The sequence below is a fragment of the Oryctolagus cuniculus genome, chromosome 15, assembly GCF_051225735.1.
Source record: "Oryctolagus cuniculus isolate XC-2025 breed Fujian yellow rabbit chromosome 15, ASM5122573v1, whole genome shotgun sequence".
Classification (NCBI taxonomy): domain Eukaryota; kingdom Metazoa; phylum Chordata; class Mammalia; order Lagomorpha; family Leporidae; genus Oryctolagus; species Oryctolagus cuniculus.
In genome coordinates this window covers 10,299,130-10,325,187 of record NC_142881.1, presented here as the reverse complement: position 1 = coordinate 10,325,187, position 26,058 = coordinate 10,299,130, and the positions used below count along the sequence as shown (strand labels likewise).

At 46.0% G+C, this 26,058-nt stretch overlaps 1 long non-coding RNA gene across 9 annotated transcripts in view; it reads left to right on the top strand.

Moving 5' to 3' along the window:
- The window catches only part of LOC149121904 (uncharacterized), a 76,889-nt gene that overhangs the window by 8,770 nt on the left and 42,061 nt on the right, over nucleotides 1-26,058 (top strand). For 2 of the 9 annotated variants that reach the window (XR_016221520.1, XR_016221512.1), the window contains one exon: nucleotides 24,789-25,808. The exons of 3 other annotated variants lie outside the window; for them this stretch is intronic. This is a non-coding gene — a long non-coding RNA (uncharacterized LOC149121904). Of the gene's footprint in view, nucleotides 1-2,448; nucleotides 3,837-6,368; nucleotides 6,388-24,788; nucleotides 25,809-26,058 lie in introns of those variants that run through there. 4 more of the 9 variants (XR_016221515.1, XR_016221513.1, XR_016221519.1 and 1 more) reach the window with 4 other exon arrangements.

The window sequence follows — 26,058 nt, the reverse complement described above, 5'->3', positions numbered from 1 at the left end:
GGAGCAGGCCCTCTGCAGGCTGGCAGGTGGAGGCCATCTTGGTCTCCATGACTCAGTGTGGCCACACTTTGGGGCTGCTGTTGCAGAAAGCAGAGTATCTAGGAGGAGGAGTTCTGCCTAGGTCACCTCTCCCTTCTCACACCTGGTTCGTACCCTAAGTCTCTGCCTTCCCCTGAGTTGAAGGCCCCCTTGTCCAATTTATGTCTCTAAGCTTTAATATGACAGATCTCCCACCTATTTGTCTCTATCATGTAGTTTACATTTTAAACTATAACTTTTATCATTTTACTATTTTAATGAAAATGTTAGCTTTTGTGTTCATGATGTCAATGATAATGATATTAGTTATAGCCTTATAGCTAGCATGTACTAAATACCACTTATGAGTTAAGTGTTTGAAATACTGTCTCTCATTTGATTCTCATATCAATCCTACAAGGTAAATACAACCATAATTCATATCTTACTAATGAGGGACGTCAGGCTTAGAGAGACTAAGTAATTTAACATGATTCACATGCTTATCTAGTCAACAGATGTATATTGACTGCACATCCCTTGTACAGTGCTGCATGTTGTGCAGTGAGCAACTGCTCCTAGCAGGGACATGTGGAGCTTGTACTCTGGTGTAGTAGACAAGTGGTTAACACATGCCAATACACAGTCCCAAAGTAGGCTAAGTGCTCACTAGGGCAAGGCAGAGTGCCGTGAATAACAGTGAGAGGTCACAGCACATGGCTGCCTGGCCCCCAAGTGTATCTGACTGTCTCTGAGGCCTACGTTCTTTTTAAAGATGTATTTTTTATTTTTAAAGGCAGAGAGAGGAAGAGACTGAGAGAGCTTCTAGCTGCTGGTTCACTCCCCAGTGGCCACAATGGCTAGGGCTTGGTCTGGGCCAGGCTGAAGCCAGGAACCAGGGACTCCCTCTGGGTCTCCCATATGGGTGGCAGGGTCCCATATGCTTGAGCCATATTCTGCCTTCCCAGGTACATTAGCAGGAAGGTGCATTGGAAGTGGAGCATCAAGAACTGCAACCAGCACTCTGAAATGGGATGCTGGTGTCACAGTGGTGGCTTCATCCACTGTGCCACAACACTGGCCCCAACACGAGCTTTTTGAATACCCACGTATAGAGACCTCACGATCTTTCTCAGAAGCCTTTTCTACTGTGTTGTCTTTCTAAGTTTTTAACATATGAGCAAATACTTCCTTCATCCCTTTCTTCCTCTGTTTGAATTATTTCCTTTCTACCAGAGAATATGATATATTCAATTCAGCAAACATTTACCAAGTCTGCCCAGGGATTAGGAGAACACTCTCCATAACTATTTATGGAAAAAAATTGAATGTACAGGACTTAAAAGAAATTTAAACCGGGCAGGATCTTGACCTCAAGGAGTTCATCCTTGCTGAGCAGAGAGACACAAACAGCTCTTCAAGTCCAAGGCAGAGAGAATCAGGCACTGAGTAGAGTTCACCTTGGGTGATTCTCCTAAAGTCCTACCCTGAAAAGTCCTGATACTGAGTTTCCTTCATACCTCAATGAAGAGCCTGCCTCAGTGGTCAGTTTCTTAAAGCACCAATTCATGGTTTGCTCTCTAATCTATCTCATGATCTCGACTCAGAAGAAGGCAATGTTTTCAAAGCTCTGCAGGTTGTTTTCCAGGATGGGCTGACAAACACCATCTCCAGCGGTAGAAATTTTGTTAGGGTGGCACTGCTGGTGGCAGTGAGCAGGTGATCCAGGGAACAGGTGTCAGATTCATTTGGTCTTGTGCAATCAGCATGCTTACACAGTTGCCGGAGTCCAGCTCCCGCAGGTCCGGGGTTCCCGAAGGTATGGGAGGCGTTGGCGTAGGGAGGAATGAGAGACACACTCACAGCAAGGCTGATGGCATGGCTCCGAGGAGAGAGCACCAGACTTTATTTTTATACCCTAAGTTACATCTGCTGTTCATTTTACACATTCTTTACTGTTCTCATAAATTCTGCAAATGTCCACTCATTAGTGATCTTTACAGTTAATGATTCTTCCTTATGATAACAAAGTCTGTTTCCCATCCACTTTAAACCACTGACCTTGTATTACATGTAACTCTTCCCTAACCCAGATTTCCATAGCCACGCAACAATTTCTTCGATTTTAAAGATTTACTTGATTTTGAGATACAATAGAACAGAGACTCAAGGTGATGCTAACTTATACAATAATCGATCACAAAAAACATAGTGGTTATTTTGCAAAGAATCAGAACATCTGCTTATAACAGTTAACTACGAAGATTGGAACATCCACCTTTTAGTTTACTGGTAACCATTAATGCCCTGCTCAAACAAACAATCCGTTACACATGTCCTTTCCATAACCCTCCATTACTATTTAGTTTTAGTAGCTCGTTTAAGACTCGCTTCCTGATTTTGGTAATTACTTTATGTTCTTTCCACCAGGCCACACAAACTAAGGTATTTACAAGTCATTATTCTATGATGAGACATCCTCTCAAGTGGATTATAGCAGGAGACTGAAGACCTTCCCCAAGGTCCATCTTATCCCGAAGTCAAGTCTAACTGCTTCTCATACACTCTAGTTTGGAGTTCCCTCTAGGCTTTTATTGTAGATAACTGAAGCATCAGAAGGGGTTGGATTACTCTAGGAGGATCCAGTCCATCCAACAGCTCAACCATCCATGAGGTCATTTTCAGCAGAGGTCATTTCTCACAGATTTCCAAGAATATAACGATCATCAGCGAGATCACCAGGAAACTGGCTTTTTTGTATCAGTAAATCTAAAACCACCAAGAGGACCACAGCTTGTTGTTCTCATGCCCTGCGGAGACAGACCTCCTGCTGTGACCGTGTCAGACAGCCCTTGGCCTTGGCCTCCTCACACAGTCAGTGTCCCCAGGGTCAATGATTTCCATTCGGATCATCAGCACTCCAGAGAGTTTGATGGATGTCATTCACAGCCTCCAGTCTAGAAAGTTCATGCCGACCTTAACAGTTGGTCCTCAGGTGGGTACTTGGCCTAGCAGTTAGTTAAGCTGCTGGTTGGGAGCCCACATCCCACACTGGAGTGCCTGGGGTCAAGTTCTAGCTCCAGCTCTTGGCTCCTGACTCCAGCTTCCTGCCAGTGGACATCCTGGCAGGCAGAGGTGATGACTCAAGTAGTTGGGTTCTAGCCACCAACGTGAGAGACCAGGATTGAGTTCCTGTCTTCTGGCTTCAGCGTGGCCTGACCCTGGCTATTGCAGGCATTTACAAAGGGAACCAGTCAAAGGGAACTGTCTTTTTGCCTTTCAAAAACAAACAGGAAACTTGTGCTCCTTTGGCTCCAGCTCCGCACAGCTCCCTGCCATCTAGTGCAGGTTCCTAGGGCTCTGGAACAGATGACTACAAACTGGGTGACTTAAACTAATAGAAGTGTTCTCATACATTCTGGATCCTAGAGGTCTGAAATTAGGGTGTGCATGGCCGGGGCCCGCCCCTCTGCGGGCTCTAGGGGAGAATCCTCTGTGGCCTGGTCCAGCTTCTGGCGGTTGCTTGGCAGTGCCTGGCGTTCTGTGGCTTGCAGCTGCAGCCCTACAGCCTGCTCTCCTGCACATCCCTGTGCCCTCACCTCCCCCTCTCCTTGTGAGGACGATAGGGACAGTTAGCGAGGCCTGAGCTAGATGGTCAGGGACACAAAGGGCCCAAGCCTGACATACACAGGGCCATGCCTGGAACAAAGTGAAACCCCAACTCAAAAGCAAGATGGAGAAGCTGAAAACTAAGCAGGATGTGTTTACAAGTGCACATGCCCAGCTCCCCAGCAATGAGGTCATTGGTGACTGATATATATATATATATATAATATATATGTTTTTTTAAAGATTTATTTATTTGAAAGGCAGAGTTACAGAGAGGCAGAGGCAGAGTAAACCATGCACAACTTCTAGCTCAAAATATATAAACCCTGAGGCAACTTCCCCCCAACAGATTCTGTTCAGGAACTACACCCACTGTGGGAGTTCTCCTTTGATTCAATAAAACTTTGTGTTCTCTTTTCACTCCATGAACTTTCCTTCCTGCTCACCCTCCATTGTCCGTGCTCCGAGTTCTTCTTGGTTACAGGACTCCTGCAACAAGGACACCTTCACTGGGTTAGGTTCCTAATCCAGGATGACTTCAATTTGTTATACCCTAGTTCCAAGTAAGATCATCATTATATTTTCCATGTGATTCCTGGATTCCCAATATCAAATTCCTAGAACTGCTGTGTTTTAGAGCTGGAAGCCTCCTAAGATTTTCAGAAGTAGTTTCAGGTTTTTTTTTTTTTTTTTAAATTTATTTATGCTACAGCACCAGTCCCAATAGTTTCCAGTTGTTAAATGAATGATTAACGGCACATTAATATGTGTACTAGTGATAGAATCTTTACCATTTTCCCCTTTTTACTGAGGAAACTGAGACCTAGATGACTGGCCTGGTGTCACAGGCGGGTCCAGGTGCAAGACCACGACCTCAGCAGAAGCGCACTCCCATGCCCCTCTCTGCTTGCCTGGCTGGGGTACCTCTGATACACGCTGCAGCTGTGAGGCCCACTTTGCCTTTCAGTTCTTTGTTGTGTTCTACCAGGAAGTTCATCTGAGAAGTGGAGACATTAGGGCCCAGGTAACATTTAGCTGTAAATGAGGAGTGTCATCGCGGCTGTCTTCTTTGCTTCTGACCTTGATAAATGCACCAGCCACACACTGGAGGCTCCAGGTGGGCCCGTGCAATCACCGTCAGCTGCCTTTCTGATCTTATTCTGGAAAACAACATAAAGGCTTGTTTTCTAAGCACTAAAGTGGATGATATATAATTTCTGTCAAAAAGCACTCAAATCATCTTCAAACAATTGACATTCAGATATGAAGTGTCTGCTTTAGATCATAAATTTTTCAAGGCTGACTTTTGATTGTTTTTATGAAAGGAGAGAACTCACTTTAGTGGCCGTTTAAGTTTTTGGAGAGGCATTTGCTTTGGCTTTTTGGAGAACAAAGTGCTTGTGGTCTGGGATGCCTCAGTAGCTTTTTGCAATCTTCCATCTTGTTGAAGACACAAATGTGATTAACATGTTGGAAACTTCTCATTTTGCAGATCATTGTCAGGGGCACAAAGTAGTTAAATCAAATTGGGCCAAAGTCACAGAGATATACATGGAGGAACCAAATGAAACCCAGGTGGTCTGGCTTCTGGGTTCCTTATTGGTACCCAGTGCACTACGGTACCTGTGATTTTGTGTGCTCAGTCTCCATCCGTTGACTAGCTGCTCTCGTTAATACTTGGCCAAGCACTGGCAAATCCTGCTGTGCTCTCTTCTCTCTCCTTTGCATTGTGCTTGGGTGCTCAGTTGCTGAGGTTGGCAAGGGGAGGCTGGACAGGAGGGTCTGTGAGCAGCAGGTCCCTTGAACGTCCAGTAGATCTTGTTGAATGAGACACGGCAGTTTTAACCGAGCATCGTCATGAAGAATGAAATGCAAGGATATGCTGGAGGTGGCTTCTGGCTCCTTTCCCAACTCTGCGTTCACTGACTTCATGTTAGTTGTTTGAAATTGGCTATGGAAGGAGTATTTGTATCATCAAAATTGGTGGTCTCTACAGCTGAGACCTTCCTCGCTCCCACCCTGCCAGGAGGCAGGCATTTGCCAGCACACTTGCGGAAAAGAATGAAAGTCACCAACACTCGGTTTAGCCTAATTCCCTCCCAGTTAGCTCCTTGCTGCGGAGCCAGCCTCCCGGATCTCAGCCAGAATCGCTGCCTGGGACCATTTAGGCTTATTTTCTCCTTCTCTTTAATGCAATCCTCTCTCCTCCACTTTCTGACTTCCCATTCTTTCCCATTCATAAGGGCCTTAATCCTTTCCCTTCTCCATCCTAATACTGCTGCCCATTGCTGGATTCTCCTCTGGGCACTATTGTCAGTTTCCTGACTTGTGCTATTGGACCAAATCTTGCCTTGCTTGGCAGCTGTTGGCTTGCTGGGATGGTCATTCTAGAACGCAGGTAGATCACTTGCTAGTCACTTATTTTAAAGAAAACACCTGAATTGCTGTTGGAGACTGGTCCTGATCTGCTTCCCACCACCTCCATCCAGGTTCAGCTCTGGCTGCTGCCTCTGCTCCACCTCAAGTCTTAGCCTCAACTGTGCTCTGCTCTTGCGAGGGATTGCTCTGGGTCCCACCGCATTTGGTGAAAATTGTAATGATCTCATCCTGTCATTCCTCTGTTTCCCCGCAGTCTGTGTGGTCATTCACCACCAGAAAGATGTCTTGTTCAATTAGTCACCTTTGTAGATCTCTACTGGCTTGTTTACTCATTTCTGCTCCTCCATCTCTTTTGGGAACAGCTCATCTCACCTATACTCTTGCTGCATTTCCATGATTCCATGTGGCTGCCTTTTGAACCTCCATTCAAGAGGAGATAGATCTTTGGCTAAAGATGAGCCAAGTGATGTCGTCCTCAATATTTTGGAACTAGAAGCGAGTGAAAGAAAAGCCTGGGATGCAAGATGTAAAATTCTAAGAACTGTTGACAGCCATTACATGGACTGAGTCTAAAGGAGGCCAGTCTTCAGGGAGAAGGCAGCACCTGCTGATACAGAGCAGGGCAGAAATGAGAAATTCCTGGATTGACTCTGTTCCCAAGGCTGGGCTGCCCATATGGCATTGTGATATTGTGCCATCTTTCCAGTAAAGAGACCTGTTTGCTGAAGGTAGTTGTTTTGGATCTTTTTTTTTTTTTTTAAAGCAACCTCTATAAGGAAGTCAGAATAATGCCCCCTTACTTGAGAACCATACCCTGATCTCATGAAGTGGTGAACACAGTGTTAGTTGGCAAGTAAGGATTAAGGTAGCAAATAGAATCAAGGCTACTAATGAACTGATTTTAACATAGGGAGATTATTGCAGCTTATCTGGATAAACCCATTGTATTCACAGTGTCCCTAAAGTGAAAGAGGGAAGCCAGAAGGGACGTGGTGTGTGTTCTGAGGAAGCCTTGACCACGGCTGCTGGCTTTGAGGATGGTGGGATGGGCCACAGGGAAAGTGGGCAGGAAACATCCCCTCTCCAGCTTCCAGAGGGAACACAGCAGTCTTCCTTGATCTTAGTCTGAAAAAGCCAATGGAACTTCTGGTCTACAGAACTTAAGACAATACATTTCTTATTGACTTAAGACAATACAGAGCTTAAGACAATACATCATCTTACCTCTGTTGTTTAAGCCACTGAGTTTGTTACAGCATCACTAGCAAACTCATACACTCTAGCAACCTCCCATCACTGAAACATCTCTGTGTCAACATCCCAAACCTTAAAATTCCCTGCTTGGAACACTCTTTCTGTTTCATGCTCCTCAGTCGGAACAAGCTCCTTAAGTATTCTTTATGTTCCTCAGTCTCTGCCTCCACACATATATTTTTCATTTTCCTCATAATTATGCAAATCTTTTAGCAGAGTTACTGACGCATGGAAGAGATCCAACAGCATAGCCATAACAGTAGTAGCTTTGATTATTGTTGCCACAACCGAGGGACTTCTTAACCTTTGCAGAACTAAGAACAGTGCCTCCCTTATAGGTAGTTTCTTAGCAAACAATTATAAGATTGCATTGAAAGTATGCTGACAAAACCTTAAGAACAATTCCTTGTGATTTCTAGTGAGTTCCAATTAAAGGACAATTTAAAAGCACTAATTAAAACTAGGCAACCTCCCCCTTTTTAGTTAAATGTATAAGACAGCATCCTCATCTGTGTCTTCTGTCTCTTATTTCTTCTTCTTTTTTTTTTTTTTGACAGGCAGAATGGACAGTGAGAGAGAGAGACAGAGAGAAAGGTCTTCCTGTGCCGTTGGTTCACCCTCCAATGGCCGCCGCGGCCGGCGAACCGCGCTGATCCGATGGCAGGAGCCAGGTACTTATCCTGGTCTCCCATGGGGTGCAGGACCCAAGCACTTGGGCCATCCTCCACTGCACTCCTGGGCCATAGCAGAGAGCTGGCCTGGAAGAGGGGCAACCCCCTGACCAGGACTAGAACCTAGTGTGCCGGCACCGCAAGGCGGAGGATTAGCCTATTGAGCCATGGTGCCGGCCCTCTTATTTCTTCTTGAGAGCTCAAGTGTTTGACTTCTAACCTTCCTCTCTGGCTTTTGCTTTTTTCAGTACAAAAGGTATTGATTTCATTCATATGGTGTTCAGTGACAAACTGAAGACCAGATATGTTTCTTAAATGATGAGATGAACCCTCAACACATGCAAGTTGGTTAACTAAGAACTGCTCCAATTTGTACACAGCTTGTCAGGTTGCACGTCTTTAGACATCTTTTGATCTTATTTTCTTCAGTACATTAACAGAGCACAATGCCCCATAGCTTGAGGTTGTCAGCCATCCCTTCTGTAGAACCTTGACTGCCTCTGAGGTGCACCTGTTAGACCTTTGTCGTTGATGTCAGATCTATCCCATTTACAGCGTGAAAGGGCTCAGAATGGGATTACTCGTGTAAGTAGCGCCCAAAGTTTCTGGGTCCGATGAGCATTTTGCTTGAATTCACTCAGAGCTCTGTAAGAGCATATTATTGATGAGATTAGTGTAATTTGTTTGGGTTTTAGTTTGCAAATCCCTGAAGTGGAAGGACAGATGATGAAGATTATAGCCAGGCTTAGGGAGCTGCAACTCAGATCTCAATTTGATGTAACTACTGATCTTAAGAAAATCATACCATCTTTCATTTTTCTGTGATTTTTAAAAATTGTGCAATGCTTCAGATATACAGAATGATATTAACTTGCCAACAGCTTTATCATGTCTCAACATTGTGGCATATTTGCCATGGATTATTTTGGTAAAAAAAAACAGCAACAAAACATTGCAGAAGTAGACAAACCTCTTCCCATCCTATTCTTTTCCTCTCAGCAGAGTAACTTCTGCCATAAAGTTGGTGTACATATCACCCTTATACTTTAAATAATTAATTGTGCATGTTTTCTACCTTTGCATAAATGATATCCTACTGTGCATATAACTTTACAGCTTCCTTCTTTAATATAATATTTTATCTTTGCAAGGGTCGTTCAAAGATTTCATAGAAAAATAGAATGAAAAGATAAGTTTATTTTGGAGCAAAACAGTATTGAAATCTGTGCATAGATTTTTCTGTAATATGCATTTTCCATGACCTTTTTGAAGGTCCATCATATTGCATGGATTTTATTTTTTTGCACCAAAATCAGCTTATCTTTTAGTTCTATTTCCCTTGAAGTTTTTGAAGTCCACCAGTATATGTAAACATGTTGATGTAGCTTTCTCATTTGAAATGCTTTGCCATTTTCTATTATAAAAATATATGAAAGTATATTTTTCCATTTTCCTATCAACGAATTTTGAAATTGTTTCCAGTTAGAAACAACACTGCCATGAACATTTTTGTGCATGGTATTCCAGGAGAGGCTCTCTAGAGCATGGATATGAAGTTGTTGGGATTTAGTGTGCGCACATCTAGAACTTTCCCAAACCTTGTTATGTTGCTCTCCTAAATGCTCGGCATACCAGCTGTGTCTGAGTCTTGTTCCTCTTCAGTTTCATTGTTTGGCATGGCCCAAAGACTGTCCCTCAACTTGGCGAGTCTAGACTCACAGGACGTGGAAATAGTTACGCACTGGATTGTGGCATATCACAGGAACAGGACCCAATGTTTACAATGAAGTAAAAAGGCACTGGGGCTGGGACCGGGGAAACCTGCTCCCAGAACGCTGTCCCAGCTGTGTTTGCAGGGTGTGCTTGCTCCTCCAGCAAGTTACTCCAGAGTTTTTAATGGTGGCTGCCAGACAGGCACACATCACTGTGTGGTCAGTGGTAGTTACTGCAGAAGGAAAGTCGCTGCTAACATAAATCACAGGGTTTGTACACAAATTATCTCGACAGATTGGTGCAGAGTGATTAAATGTTCCGAGTGTACAAAGCGCCCTTATCAGTGGTAGCACAGGGAATAGGCCCATAGCTCAGTCCCCAGGAGCTGGCTCTGGGCTGTCACACAAGCAGGCCCTCCTGAAGATGTACAAGATTGGGGCAGTCAGGCACGCTGAACTCGCTGCTTTGCAAACTCGTCAATTTGATATTTTCATGTTAAACTTTGAGCCAAGCTGACGAGTGTGAAATAGAATCTCATTAGTAGTTCAGTTTGCATTCCTTGATGACAAGTGGATGAGTGGGTTTCCTCTTCTGTGACTTGCTGTTCATGTACAAGGACTGCTTTGTCATTAGTTTTTTCTTCTTTTCCGTGTTGATTTGCAGTTCGTTCTGCATTTGATGATTGCATTCTTTGTGGGATCTACATGCTACAAATATCTTCTCCCCATCTGTCAGTCGCTTTTCCCTTCTATTCCTAGTGTACTACAAGTTATTTTCTATGAATGAATGCCAAATTTCTTGAATGATTTTCCTTTACTCATTGATGTATTGGTTTCCCTTGGCTGCTGTAACAAATGACCACAAGTTGGGTGGCTCAGAATTATAGAAATGTATTGTCTCACAGTCCTAGGGGATAGAGGGTGAGATCCAGGCATCAGCAGGGTTGGTTTCTGCAGGGTCTTAGTCCACCTGAACAAGGATGGACGCGCCGCTCGCCCATTTCCCAGCCTCGCGATACTGGAGACAATCAGACGCAGCGGGGAGTCAAGTCAAGCAAGAACTCGTTTATTGTGCATGTAGCAAAGCCTTTTAAAGCACAAAACTCCAGAGTCACTGGGACAGGGCATAAGGACCAACCAATCACTTGAAGGTCATTTTATGGGGCGATTTTTTATAGGAATAGCCATAGTTGTTGTCACCTCCCCTGAAGTTGTGTGGCCAAAGAGCTTTGGTGGTAAACAACTTTGTGTTCTGCCCACCTTACTTCCTTTGGGCGCCATCTTTGAATTGCCTTGTGTGTCTAATTTCCCTATAGGTTTCTTCCAAAAGCTCTGAGGGAGAATCCATGCCTGCCCCTTGCTGAACTTGGTATTGCCTGGTCTAAAGCTGCAACAGTTCACTGACAGAATCTGTCTGCACATCACTTTCTCCTCTGCTCTTCTCCCTCTGTTCTTCTGACACTTGCCCTTGAATTCTGGGCCCACATGGATAACTCAATATACTTTTCTTGGCTGGTGCCGCGGCTCACTAGGCTAATCCTCTGCCTTGCGGCGCCGGCACACTGGGTTCTAGTCCCGGTCGAGGCGCCGGATTCTGTCCTGGTTGCCCCTCTTCCAGGCCAGCTCTCTGCTGTGGCCAGGGAGTGCAGTGGAAGATGGCCCAAGTGCTTGGGCCCTGCACCCCATGGGAGACCAGGATAAGTACCTGGCTCCTGCCATCGGATCAGCGCGGTGCGCCGGCCGCAGTGCGCCGGCCGTGGTGGCCATTGGAGGGTGAACCAACAGCAAAGGAAGACCTTTCTCTCTGTGTCTCTCTCTCTCTGTCCACTCTGCCTGTCAAAAAAAAAAAAATATACTTTTCTCATCTTAAGATCCTTAATTATAAACAAAAATATATTTTTCACCACATAAGGTAATGTTCACAGGTTCAGGGATTAGGATGAAGTAATATGTTTTTGGGAAACACTGTGCAGTCCACTGTAATTGGAGTAGTCCTGTCATTTTCTCCCTTAATCTGTACATCTAGCAGATTATGAGAGGTTTTAAAAAATACATGGATGGGACCAGCACTGTGGTGTAGTCAGTGGAGCCACCACCTATAGTGCTGGCATCCCATATGTGCACCGGTTCACATCCCGGTTGCACCACTTCTTCTTTTGCTTTTTTTTATTAAAGATTTATTTATTTAATTGAAAGTCAGAGTTAACAGAGAGAGAAGGAGAGGCATAGACAGAGAGAGAGAAAGGTCTTCCATCCGCTGGTTCACCCAGATGGCCACAATGGCCAGAGCTGTGCTTATCTGAAGCCAGGAGTCAGGAGCTTCTTCTGGATTGTCCACGTGGATGTAGGGGCCCAAGGACTTGGGCCATCTTCTGCTGCTTTCCCAGGCCATAGCAGAGAGCTTGGAAGTGGAGCAACCAGGTCTCGAACTGGCGCCCATATGGGATTCTGGCACTACAAGTGGTGGCTTTACCTGCTATGCCACAGCGGTGGTCCCTACTCCACTTCTGATCCTGCTCTTGGCTGTGGCCTGTGAAGGCAGTGGAAGATGGCCCAAGTCATTGGGTCCCTGCACCCACGTAGGAGTCCCAGAGGAAGCTCCTGGATCCTGGCTTCAGATCAGTGCAGCTCCAACCATTGCTGCCAGATGGGGAATGAACCAGCGGATAGAGGATCTCTCTCTCTCTCTCTCTCTGTGTAACTCTGACATTCAAATAAATAAATAAATAAATATTTTTAAAAATTCTTCCTGGAAAATGTATCCTGTGAAAACATTAAAAATATTCATGAATATGTTTACTCTGAAAAAAAATGCATGGATTTCAAAAATTTTGGACCAAAATAACAATATTTTAATTCCATTTGTTGAACCATCTTTGTTTTCCTAGGGTTAAATCCTAGTTGGTCCTAGTGTGTTAATTGTGTGTGTATATAAGATAGAGCAAAGTTCAAGCCTGGTATTGTGGCACAGCTGGCTAAGCTGCCACCTGTAACTCCGGCATCCCATAGCAGAGCGCCAGTTAGAGTCCCAGCTGCTCCACTTCTGATCCAGCTCCCTGATAATGCCCTGGGAAAGCAGCACAAGATAGCCGAAGTTCTTGGCCCCTGCCACCTATGTGGAAGTTTCTGGCTCTACCAGATGGAAGATTCTCTCTCTTTCTCTCATGATCTCGCCTTCTCTCTCTCTGTGTGTGTGTGTGTAGCTCTGCTTCCAAATCAATAAATCTTTTTTAAAAAGAATAAAATTTAGTTTTCCTATATTTAGCATTTTACCTCTGTGGGTGAGACCCCAGTGGAAAGAAGTGGTCATCAAAGGAGGAGGTACTTTTCTCTGAAGGTAGGAGAGAACTTCCACTTGCTTATGGCCCTGTCTAAATACTGACAGAGTCTGTGGATTCAGAAGGCTTGCATAGCATAGGCAGCTCATGTCAGAGCCTCGGGTGATCACTGACGTCATAAATAAGAGTGTCAGTTGTTAAATCAACAACAGGAGTCACTGTGCACTAACTCCCCATGCAGGACCTCTGTCCTTAAAGAGTGGTATTATGAGAGTTAATAGTAAAATTTGTTCTCAAAGAATTACTTCATTTTAGTGTATTAAGTAGAGAATATTCTTTTGTCTCATAAGTTATAGTTATGTCTGAGTGCTTGCAAAGGCTGTATCATTCTTGCGCCCTTTAAAGTTAATTAAGTTTCTCAAAGGAAAAAAAGTGAAATCAACTTTGCGATGCAATGACTTTGAACAGCTTTTGTCTCAACCGTTGAGGAACAGTTTTTATTTTCATATAATTTGTTGAACTCTTTACTTAGTATAGAATTAATCTTCTGTGTATAAAGTTAATTGAAAATAGATCCTAGTTTAAAAGTAAGACTGGAATAGGAGAGGGAGGAGGAAGAGGGGTGGAGGTGGGTGGGTGGGAGGGTGGCTATGATGGGAAGAATCACTGTGTTCCTAAAGTTGGATTTATGTAATGCATGAAGCTTGTTTTCCCTAAATAAAAGGTTTCTTTGGGGAAAAAAAGTTGGAATTCTCAGAATTTCTGCATTGTCAAAGAGAATTACAAAATTCCCTTTTGTAATTAAATAATTTGTGGGGTGAAAAAAAGAGTAAAATTCAGTTTCCTTGTATTTAGCATTTTTTCCTGGATGCTCATAAATGAGATTATATTATGTTTTATTTTCTTGCCCAGTTTTGATTTCTTCAAACTTTTTGATGTACTTGAATATTTTTACAGGGAGATTATTTTCTGGCAAAAATAGCTCAAAAGTTCACAAAACATTATGCCCGCTGTGTCTCGGCCAGTTCTCCTCCACCTGAAGAAAGAGCCTCCCTGGTTGCTTTGTCCCCTTCCATTGAAGCCATAGGACCTCCCTCAGCCCAAGGAAACTAAAAGACTGTCCTTAAGGGGCTGAGCACATTTGTTTTCCAAATGTGTCCAAGTTAAGAACAATATTTGGTATAGTGATGGCCACTACTTATTGAGAGCCTGTTCCACTCAAGGCACCCTATATGTCTGGTCCTTCCAGGCATCCCAGCAGCCCTCTAAGTCAGGTACTTGGCTACATGGGGTTGCCAGTTCTGGGAAAGATGAACTAACATCACAAGGTGCACAGAAATATAGATGTTTATTTAACTCTGAAGTCTCTTTCCTTAATTTGAGCAACCCACAGATTTGCCAGAGAGCCCAGAAGGTCTTGTTCACAGAAGGGACTGGGAGGTAGGCCTCTCTGAGCAGGCGATGTGGTGAGCTGCAATCTGATCAGCTGGTGGTTAGAGCGTTGTGGAGCCTGGGTGAGAGACGGCAGTTTACTGATCACTGTGCTCTGTGGCGTTTGCCCTGCAGAGCCCTCTTAGAACGTTCACTCACTTGATCTTGGCATCAGTGCTAAAGAAACTTGTCTAGAAGGATCCAAAGTGCAAGTTCAGGCTATTTGTCCCAACAAGATATTGTCCTACTGGAAAAAAAAAAAATAAATCGCGGGAGGAACAATGAAAGCATTACCGACTGAGTAGCACGTGGGTGAAGACCCTAACCGCGCCTCACTGAAATTCTACGCTTAGAATATGGCCTTGACTGCTTCCTGCACAACAGAGCCTTCCCCAGTCTTTCCCAAAGTTATGAGGACTGATGATTGGGGTCCGTGAGCTCATGTATTTGGGGGTTATGAGACTGCAGCTCCTGCCCTGATGCGACTGATGTCAGCTCAAACATGCTGCTCAGCCCTGTTATTCAGGAACATCTTGACAGTTCTAGGGTTTGGCTTGGTTAAAGGCAACGTTTGGGCAGCTCTTTACAATTGCAGTAAAGGATGCAGAATTCATTATCTCAGTCACAGACGCCTTTCGTCTGCAGTTTCTTAACAATGCTAATGAAAATAAATGCGGAAATATGTCATCTCAAAGCCGTTTTCTCTCCGAGGACCAGGACGGCTGAGAGCCTGCAGTGGATCCAGTGTGGATCCAGACATGGGAGTGAGGAGGTGTGCCTTAGTGTAGCTTCTGGAAAACGGTTCTTCAAGGAGCCACATTCTGCTTGTCATTTGCTTACAGGTGCACCCTGCAGTTAACTCACCTATTTCTGGAGCCACCTTTGTAGTCCATAATTTCTTTGGGGTTGATGCTATGCTCTCACTGGAGCTGGCTTTATGTTTGTTGAATGACTCTAAGGTAAGGATTTGGTACTGGAACAGACAGAATCACCTTCTGTGTCTGTGCTGGGGACTGGATACCTCAGTCAGCACTAAGCTGCAGGACTCGGAATTCCAGCCGTCCAGGATAGAGTGAGAGGCAGACTTCTCACTGCACACCACTGGAGTTTGGTTGGCCAGTTGGCTGTGGCTGCCTGGAGTACCATGTGGAGAACATGAGAAGATTCTGTCTGGGTTAGTGGGAAAAAGCTCTGTGATCAAACTCAGAACCTACCACGGGGGAGGCAGGGAAGGAGGGGGCACAGGGCTCCTTATTTTCCTTCTCAGAATTGAAGGGCATCAACGAACACAACCCGGCACAGCCAGGATCAGGAGCACAGGAAAGGTGGCAGCACCGCTTGGTGTTATTCCATGAGGGCAAGAACACCTCTGTCTTCAGCACTGCCTGTGGTTGTTCTGAGCCCATGTGGACAGAACGTGGTGCATGCTGGGAAAGGGGGCTGGCATCCCTGCATGGCTCAGCCCACAGGACAGACAGCAGCTGATCTGTGGAGATAATCCTGAGAGCCAGGCAGCATGGCTATGACACTGATCACACACCAGCTGCCCGTGTTGACAGGCCCCAAACACTCCTAGGTCTTGGGACACTTCATAGCATTTGTGACTTAGAAGAGCTTGCCTTTAGAATCAGAGGTTTTGGTTCTTTTACGCCCATTATGCAGTGCTGATAAGCTTGTAGTTTGTTGGTGGGGCTGATTAGAGACTCTACAGCAAGGGTCTTGCCACGCCTCCTGAGCCTATGGGATTCAGAGTCAGACTGGAACTAATCTTATCCTAGGGATGGGCACCTGTGGCAGCGGAAACAATGATGGAGATTCCCACATCGTGTATCTGAGTGCCTGGGTTAGAGTCCCAGCTCTGCCCAACTAAGGCTCACCTCCTTACTCCCACGTCTGGACCCACCAACTAAGGCTCACCTCCTCACTCCCACGTCTGGACCCACCTTTCTCTGCTGTTTGTCCCATGGCGTTTCTTTCTGTCTGTAGGTGGGATTTACATGCTGTGTTGCTGGCTGTTTTCTGGGTTGAAAGTTAACCTGTGTCAGAGGGATTTTTGTCTGTTGTGTCACGTATTCCTGGACCTAGGCTGGTGCCTGGCACACAGAAGGCCCTCGGTGGATATTTGGTGGATGAATGAATGGATATCTGAGTGAATGAATGCACAAATGTGCGCATTGGCATGGGAGCAGGAAGCAGGAAGTGACCATCAGACTTGTTAAAGTGATTCTGTCTCACAGGGGAAGGGTTTGAAAATGTCCATGAAGGTAGCTAGGTGCGGGCGGCTCCTTCCCGCCCTCCACTGGAGTGTCCTTCTGAGAATGGCAGCTGTTGAGTCTGATGTCTTTCCTCTGTGCCCCAGATAACTCAATGAGGTGCTGCACCAAATGCTGGCTTGACTGTCCATCCCATGGGGAGAAGTCAAACACCACAGATATAACACTACCTGAATTTCTTACGGATTACAAAGGAGATTAAATAAAAACTCAAAACTTCTATGTGTTATATTTCAACAGCAACAGTAGCAAGACTCCAGCTCACTTGCAGTATGTCACGGTAGAGAAAGCACCAGATTTCGAGTCAAACCCAGCATTAAAATTCTTATTCCATACTTGTGACTTTGACCAAATTATTTCACTTTTCTAAGCCCAGGCTGTCTTAGTTATTAAAAAAATCCATTTGTTATATGAACAAAGCCCTACACAAACACTCAAAATTTGTTAGTGATACCAGAATCCAGAAGTTGTATAATTCAGGCAGACATGTTACAAACACAAGCTACAGAAATTTATTTACTTTTAAAGAAAAGGAATTTGAAATCCACAAAATATTTGTCAGCATGACAGAGTGTCAAGACTACAGACAGAGATGACAGTGAGCAGAAAACATTGTTTTACATTTCTATTGCTATGGATGAAGCTGGTGTTCATGACAACAACATGGAACCACTTGGGATTGGGAAGGGCTGCCACCTGCCTGGTGCAGAGTGGAGTCATAATTCATTCCCGTGAAAGTGAAATCATTAGGAGGACATATTGCCAACATAAGGAGCACAGTCTCCAAGCTCTGGAAAGATAAACAGATCATGAGTGAGTCTCCATCGATAGGAATGGTTGAGCAGTGGTTATGTTATGCTTCATTCTTGATCCCAAACCCATCCCCAGACGTTGGCAGAGGAAAATAGGAAGGGGGAAGGGTTATCTTTAGGACAAAAGCTGGAAGTGCTATATCCTTAACTGACATGCTGTTTGTCACCTCTGTGCTGGACAAATTGTGATGATCTTGGCTGCCCAGCATCCCAGTTCCTTGCATGTCCAAGGATCCCCTGCCTCTGTGGCTTGCAGGAGGGTGGAATCTAGAGGGAGGGGAGACAGCTGGGTCCCCTCTTTTAAGGATTCCAAAAGTAGAAATAACCTATGGCTTCATCCTCCTCCCCAGGGTGTGGATAAAAACAAGTTCCTGAATGAATAGGATTTGGGAAATACTTTTCTAGGTAGTTGGAATAGACAAGGCACCTGTGTTTATGAGCAAGCATGAAGCAGCAGGTTGGATTCAGAGAATGAAGTACATTGGTTTTTGATTGAATTTGACTCCCAAGGGAATGAATAACAGCATTTGGACATAAAATGAGGCAGATACTGCAAATGAAAGTACTTTGTAGGTTGTAAGGTACTAGAACAAAGTTGGTTCTTTTTAATTTTCTACCTTCCAGGATTATTTACATCCAAGATGAGACAGTATACATCTAAAGTCTCTTTGTGGAAGATAACAAATGCTGGCAAATGCAGGAGAGAATGACTAGAAAACCTCATCAATTTCTAGCAGGGCAGTAAATTGGTGCTACTAGTTTGGAGAGCAGTATGCGTGCCTGTAGGGGAAGCTGACTATGCACTCCATTCCACTTGGAGAAATTTCTTACATACACAGAGGCTTGTACAAGCACATTTGTAATCACAAAGAGATGGAAGTACTAGCTAAATGGCCAGAACAGTAAGAGGAATCGGTTAACCTGATAAACACTTAAAGTGGAATGTCATACAGCGAGTAAAAATAATTGTCTTTCTATCTGCGAAGGACAAACAACTTGAGCAGTTGTCTCACGGAATGATCAATAAACATAAGAAAGGATGGTCAAGTTTATTGATTGCCAGGAAGTTCAGATTAAAGCCAGGTTTAAGTTTAAGTCAATAATATCAACCCTAATCAAAGACACTTGAACCACTGCCATGTTCTTTGCTGATTATAGCTGCTCTATTCTTAAACGTGTCATTTTCAGACTAGTCAAATGTAAGAATGATTTAATAATAGCTAAGGCAGGAAACTGGAAAGAAACATAAAAAGTCAAACCAAAAAAAAAAGTTAACAGTTGGGAAGGAAAACAAAAATGAACTTATTTTCAGAAGATATTCTGTATTCTACATCTGTGTGAATTAACCGGAGAGCTATTAGAGCTGATAGGACAGGGCCGGTGCTGTGGCGCAGTGGGTAAAGCTGCCGCCTGCAGTGCCGGCATCCCATGTGGGCACCGGTTCAAGTCCTGGCTGCTCCACTTCCAATCCAGCTCTCTGCTATGGCCTGGGAAAGCAGTGGAAGATGGCCCAAGTCCTTGGGCCCCTGCACCCGTGTGGGAGACCTGGAAGATGCTCTGGGCTCCTGGCTTCAGATCGGCACAGCTCTAGTCATTGTCGCCATCTGGGGAGTAAATCAGCAGATGGAAGACTCTCTCTCTCTCTCTCTCTCTCTCTCTCTCTCTCTGCCTCTCTCTAACTCTGACTTTCAAATAAATAATTTTTTTAAAAAAGAACTAATAAGACAATTCACTCAGTAAGATAGCCAGAAAGAAAATAAACGTATAAATATCAAAGACTTGCCTATGTGCCAGCAACACAAGAGTTAGAAGGCCGGGTGGGGAAAAATGAATTCCTAAAAGCCACCTTGGCTGGGAGTGATGGGTTTCCTTGTTTGAGCTCAAATGTCACAAGGACTCCTAGGACTTCAGCCCCTAATCCTGGGCTGGACCCCATCCCAAGGGCTTGCCAGGGACTGAAGCCAAGCAGCTCTCCCCTGCCCTTGGCACATGTGCCTGACCACACTTAGGGTCTGCAGCCCAGCCTCCAGCACAGAGCTGGGTTGCATTGCTCTCCAGTGCCATCACAGCTTCTCAGAGTCACATCTCTAATCCCTGGGCCAGCTCAGAGGGCTCCACATTTGCATCACTAAAGGCCCATTATGCTGGTTTTCCCAGAAAAAAAAAAATGGAGCACTCTCCTCAATGGACTATTGAAGTCTTTTCCTCCTGCCAAAAAGAAATAGCTTAGAGTTCTCAAATGATTGACTTCTTTTATTTTTTTAGCTTAAGTGTTTCAAAAAGCAATAGTTCCAGGCAGAAGGCTGTGATGATAGACACTCTAAAGGCGTGGCTTCTGGGATCAGGGGTTGACCTGATCAGGAAGAGGCAAGATAGAATCTTTTCTGCACCTTTTTTTGGTTGATGGTTTCACAGGTGTATACAATTGTACAAGATTACTGAATAGAACACTGAAGATCTGTGTGTTTTATTATATGTGAATCATACCTTGATTAAAAAGAAAAATAACTATAGTCTTTCAAAGTTAGGGTGCATCAGAATTGCCCAGAGACTTCTAAACAATTTTGCTCCAGACTTTCAGTTAAGGGTGGGGTGGACCATGGATGGGCCACGAATGCTGTTTTTTTTTTTTTTCTTGTAAGATCAATTTATTTGAAAGAGTTACACAGAGAGACAGACAGACAGACAGACACACACACACACAGAGAGAGAGAGAGAGAGAGAAGAGGGATCTTTTGTCTGCTGGTTTACTTTTCAGATGGCTGCAACAGCCAAGACTGGGCTAGGCTAAAGCCAGGAGCTATGCCCAGGTCTCCCACGTGGGTGCAGGGGCCCAAACACTTGGGCCATCTTCCACTGCTTTCCCCAGGACATTAGCAGGGAGCTGGATTGGAAGTGGATCAGCCAGGACTTGAACCTGCACCCACATGGGATGCTGGCATCACAGGCAGGGGCTTTACCTGCTGTGCTATGGTACTGGCCCCCGATGCTGTGTTTTTAATACTTCCAAGTTATTCTTTTATCTTCTTATGAGAAATGCTGACTCGGGCTCTGAGATTCAGCCTGGGAACCCTTGACGAGGTTCTTAGAGTTACTAGTTCCAGGGCAGTGTGGAAGCCTCAGGTGGGTTGGATTAATTTCCCCACTGTACCCCTGACCCTGCTGGCAGCCATCCACATGAAACTTCTTCTTTTTTTTGACAGGCAGAGTAGAGAGAGAGAGAGAGAGAGAGAGAGAGAGAGAGAGACAAAGGTCTTCCTTTTCCGTTTGTTCACCCCCCACTGGCTGCTGTTGCTGGCGTGCTGCAGCTGGCTCACCGCGCTGATCCGAAGCCAGGAGCCAGGCGCTTCTCCTGGTCTCCCATGCGGGTGCAGGGCCCAAGGACTTGGGCCATCCTCCACTGCACTCCTGGGCCACAGCAGAGAGCTGGACAGGAAGAGGAGTGACTGGGACAGAATCTGGCGCCCCGACCGGGACTAGAACCCGGTGTGCTGGTGCCGAAGGCGGAGGATTAGCCAAGTGAGCCGTGGCGCCGGCAACATGAAACTTCTAATGTCACCTCCACTCCAGACGGAACACAGAAGCATAGTCTTGGCTCAGTACGAGGAATTGGGTTGCCTGCAGGAAAGACGATGCACATCTTTCTTTGTCCTCAGTTCATAAAGACTCTCTAACTTTTCCTCCACCCCTGACACATGGCAGAAACTTCTACTACTGGATCACTGCTACAGGAGGAGGTAGAGTTTCTTCCCAGGAGATCCCAGGTAGAATGCATGCCAGCAGGGAGAGCCACGTGAACCACTGAAGGGGGCGGGACCAGTCTGAGAGAGGAAGTGGTTTGCCACACGGTGGGCCAGACTCAGTAGCAGGGCCAAGTGAGGAAAGAAAACGGGGGTTATTATCCTCACCACGTCCTGTGGGGGGATCACAGACGCCTTGTGAAGAAGAAGTTATAAAGTAGACCCAAAAGCCATGAGCACGTAGCAGCCAAGCAGGCTATCAGCAGTCTGTATGTGAGTACTTCAGAAAGTTCACAGGACAATCTACTTCAAAAAAATGTTAAAATCCATGCATAGCTTTTTTTTTTTTTTTTTTTGACAAAGTGGACAGTGAGAGAGAGAGACAGAGAGAAAGGTCTTCCTTTTCCATTGGTTCACCCTCCAATGGCCGCCGCGGCTGGCGCACCGCACTGATCTGATGGCAGGAGCCAGGTGCTTCTCCTGGTCTCCCATGGGGTGCAGGGCCCAAGCACTTGGGCCATCCTCCACTGCACTCCCGGGCCACAGCAGAGAACTGGCCTGGAAGAGGGGCAACCGGGACAGAATCCGGCGCCCCAACTGGGACTAGAACCCAGTGTGCCGGCGCTGCAAGGCAGAGGATTAGCCTAGTGAGCCACGCGCCGGCCTCATACATAGCTTTTTATAGTACCCATTTTCCATGAACTTTTGGAACACAGATTAGTTAGCTATTGCTATATAACAAATCATCCCAAAGCTCTTTGCCTTAGAAATAGCACAGCAAGTGTTATTTCATAGCTTCTATGGGTCAGGAATTCCTGAGCGGCCAAGCCCGAATGTTCTAGCTCAGAATCTCTTGTGAGGAGTGAACAGGTCGAGCTGCTCAGCTGGGTGGTGCTGGATTGTCTGTTTCCAAGATGGTTCACTCACTGCAGTGGGCAGGGAGTCTTAGTTCCTCGCTAAGTGGAATCCTCCCTAGGGCTGCTTTAGCAATCACCACAGGGGCAGCTGGCTCCCCCCATGCAAGAGACCCAAGAACTAGCAGCCAGGGGGCACCACCGTGTCTTTCATGACAGCCTTAGAAGACACACATCATCATTTTGTCCACATTCTGTTAGAAGCAAGTCGGGGTGGACAGCCCACGTGCGAGGAAGGGGAAGTCAGGCTGCACTCTCGGGAGGGAAGGGGACCAAAGAGAATGTGTACGTATTTTTAGAACAGCACAGAGTCACACCTTCAGCCAGTGCGTGGAGAGAATAGAGACACAAGAGAGGAGAGGAGAGGGGAGATGTGGAAAGAGGGAGGAAATTTAAAGCAGCGGCAGGGAAGCTATTTTTCTGCCAAGGGCCATTTGTGTATTTATAACATCACTCATGGACCATACAGTCATCAGCATAAAAGTTAGCCTGCTGTAGGTGGATTGAATTTTGAGTCCCAGCTGTGGTTGCCTTGGCAGGACCAGACCAAATGATTTTGTGGGCCTTATACGGCCCTTGGGCCAGGTGTTCCCCACCACTGGCAGTGTAGAGTGAGAGGTGAACATCTGAGCTAATGAATTCTTGAGAATCTCGCTTTTACACTTGTCAATATATGATTCAATAAATCCCCTTATTGTTAAGGTCACTTTGAGTTAGGTTTCTGTCCTCAGCTAACCACATGACTGCAACATGGGATGGAGGTCAGAGAGTGCCGGGCCGGACGCCAGGTGTGTCCAGCTGAGCTGGAGGGGACGGATCGCGTGCAGTGGAAAGCCAGCTCTGGTGGTTCCGCCCCTGTGCTGATGAGTTGGCTTGTGTTTCTCCAACCTGAGCATCAGAAGCAGCCTCACTAGAGTTTCTGCCTTAGCAGGTCCAGGTTGGGCCAAGAACGTGCACTGCTCGTGAGTCCCTGGTGCTGCTGGCCCAAGGGGTTCATTTTGAGGCCCAGTGAAAGGGTAGGGGGGCAGTTTGTAAAGGGGTCTTTCAAAGGTCTTATATAGATGCAAAGAATAGGCAGCGCTTGGCTTGCTTGCTTTGGGTGTTAGTAATGCACCTCCAGGAGCTGTCCTGTGACTACAAGGCAGCCAGCTGCAGACGGAGGCCTTTGACAATGGCATTGAGTTTCTGATTGACCGACTCCGGGGCTCTTTAAAGCCACCTTTCTATTAGATGTTTCCTTATTGATCAAGTCATGGGGTTTTCTGTTTTCTCAACTAGGAAAAAAAAAAAAAAACCAGAAACCTAAGCTCATTTATATGCAATATTTGAGGCTTTATAATGCATGTTGACACACTGTCTTGCACAGAGCTGTAGGGATGCACACTTCCCCCAGCAGAATATGGGACTGTTTGCTACCCTACAGCCTTGTCCACACTGGGTAATAGCGTTTAAGAAATCTTCACTCGTTTGACAGGTGAAAAATGCTATCTCTTGGTGGTCATTTGTATTTCCATGATTATTAGTGAGGTCAGAAATTTTAGCATCCTGAGGCAGAAGCAGGGTGCATGAGACACTATCAACAGGGTGTCCCCATGATAGTCACCGTTCATTACTTTTACTTGGCTCAGGTGGGACTGAAATCATGTGGCTTGGGCTCTCAGTGCTGACGAAGTGTGGCTTCCTGCTGTGCACGGCACGTGGCTCCCGGGTGCACATGATACATGGCTCCCTGGTGCACATGGTGCATGGTTCCCCGGTGCACACGGCACATGGTTCCCCGGTGCACACGGCACATGGTTCCCCGGTGCACACGGCACGTGGTTCCCCGGTGCCTGGTGTCAGCTGTTTTGGAGCAGAGGCCTCATCTGCAACTTTTGTCTCACGCCCCGGGTCCTTTCCACTTGAGATGTGCTTGTGTGGGGGCCCTTTCCTCTTCCCTAAAGTGGTCAGGCATGTAAACTCCTTTCTGAAGGGGTATTAAAAGTTCATCCTAAAAGCAAGGGGAAGCCCTCAGATGTAGCACTGCTTCGTAACCAAGCGTGGCCGACCCAGGGGGCGAGGCGCACGTCTGGGTGCAGGTGATTACCCCACCAGCTGTGTGGCCGCTGCACCCCTCGCATCCAGTGTCGTGTGCTGGAGCTTTGGAAATCACAGCTGACCAGGGTGCGTCCTGGAAGTTGCTGCAGTCTCTGGCAGCTCCCCAAAGCTGAGAATTGTCAGCGTTCTTGCTCCAAGTCTGCTCACGTTGTATTTCTTTTCCATTTATATTTGCAGTTGGAGGCAGCTTGGTGAATGAAAAATTGTCTGGGTAATGTGTTTCCCATCAGAGAGACCGAGATGTCAGATTGAATAGGCCATGGTGTAGGCAGAAACTGTTTTCTTTATTAATCTGCTTCACACACACACACACACACACACGCACGCACGCACACACAAACAGCTTAGCACATACTCGGTGCTCAAAGTTATCTGTTTAAGGGTTAAAGTGGATGCACTTATCTACTACTAATCTGTGCTGTATGAAATCTGTTATCAGCACAAGTGGAGTAAAATTCCTGGCTACTCATAATTCAGTGATACAGATTTTCCACGGTGATAGTGGAAAACTGGAACTCCAGCCTGGTCAAAAGAATGCTACTGGGACCAGCGCTTACATGGGTGACGGTTTGAGACCCAGCTGTTCCACTTCCATTCTAGCTCTCTGCTGTGGCCTGAGAAAGCAGTAGAAGATGGCCCAAGTGCTTGGGCTCCTGCACCCCCCTGGGAGACCCGGAAGAAGCTTCTGGCTCCTGGCTTTGGATCAGCCCAGCTCCGACTGTTGAGGCCATTTGGGGAGTGAACCAGTGGATGGAAGACCCCCCCACCCCGTCTCTCTCTGTCTCTCTTTCTCTGCCTCTCTGTAATTCTGCCTTTCAAATAAGTGAAATGTGTTTTGTGTGTGTGTGTGTGTGTGTGTGTATTTTAAATGCTGTTGGGGTGGCCGGCGGCCTGCGGGTGGAGGTGCATTGCCTGCAGTTTCAGGAGGGCGGCCTCCCAGGTTGAGCCTCCTTGCTGTCAGCATGACTGAGAGCCCGGGTGCCCAGTGTGTGAACTCCACGCCTGCTATGTGGATTTTTTCATGGTGCCCTCTGTATGGGGTGACCCACCCTGACCAAGCACACAAAAGCAGGTTTATAAAAGTGGCAGTCTCTGTTAATCTACACAGAGGAGTGCTGTTGTGAAGGGGATGAGTCCTATGGCTAGAAAGCTCTCTCCCGGGGGAAGGCCCAACAGGAAGCCAGATGTTCATGGGAAAAGCTGTTTGGTAAGAAAAATGCAGATGAAGGAAGGGAGGAGCACCTGAAAGGCCTGGGGCCGCGAGAGCAGCTCCGGCTCGGACAGTTCCACTGCTGCACAGCTCTTGGTGCGCGGGGCGGAAGTGAAGCCGAGGGCAGGTAGGAGGGGCGGGGTCGGCAGTGATGTGCAGCAGGTGCAGGTGGCTGGAATGTCCCCCTACTCACCTTCCTTCCCAAAGAAAGGCATCCCTTATTTGTTCCTATTACACAAGCAGGACTCTGTTCATTCCAGAAAACATCAGCATGCAAAAAGAATCGAAGGATTACCATTCTATGCAAAGATGATAAATCCGACGCCTGGATCCTGTTCTGTGCCTCAATAGCAAGTCCTGTTGTAAAACCAGTCTTTTTGCTTTGTAGTCCCTAATGTCTTTTTGTGTCATATATGTGTCATATCTTTTTAATACATATTTATTATTTTTTTAAAGGCAGAGAGAAAGAGAGCATGAGCTTCCATCCGCTGGTTCTCTCCCTAAATGATTGCACAGCCAGGGCTGGACCAGGTCTGGGCCAGGAACTGGAGTCAGGAACTCCATCTGGGTCTCCCTTGTGGGCAGCAGGGGTCCAAGCACTTGAGCCGTCTTCTGCTGCCTTCTCAGGAGCATTGGCAGGAAGCTGGTGTTGCCAGGACT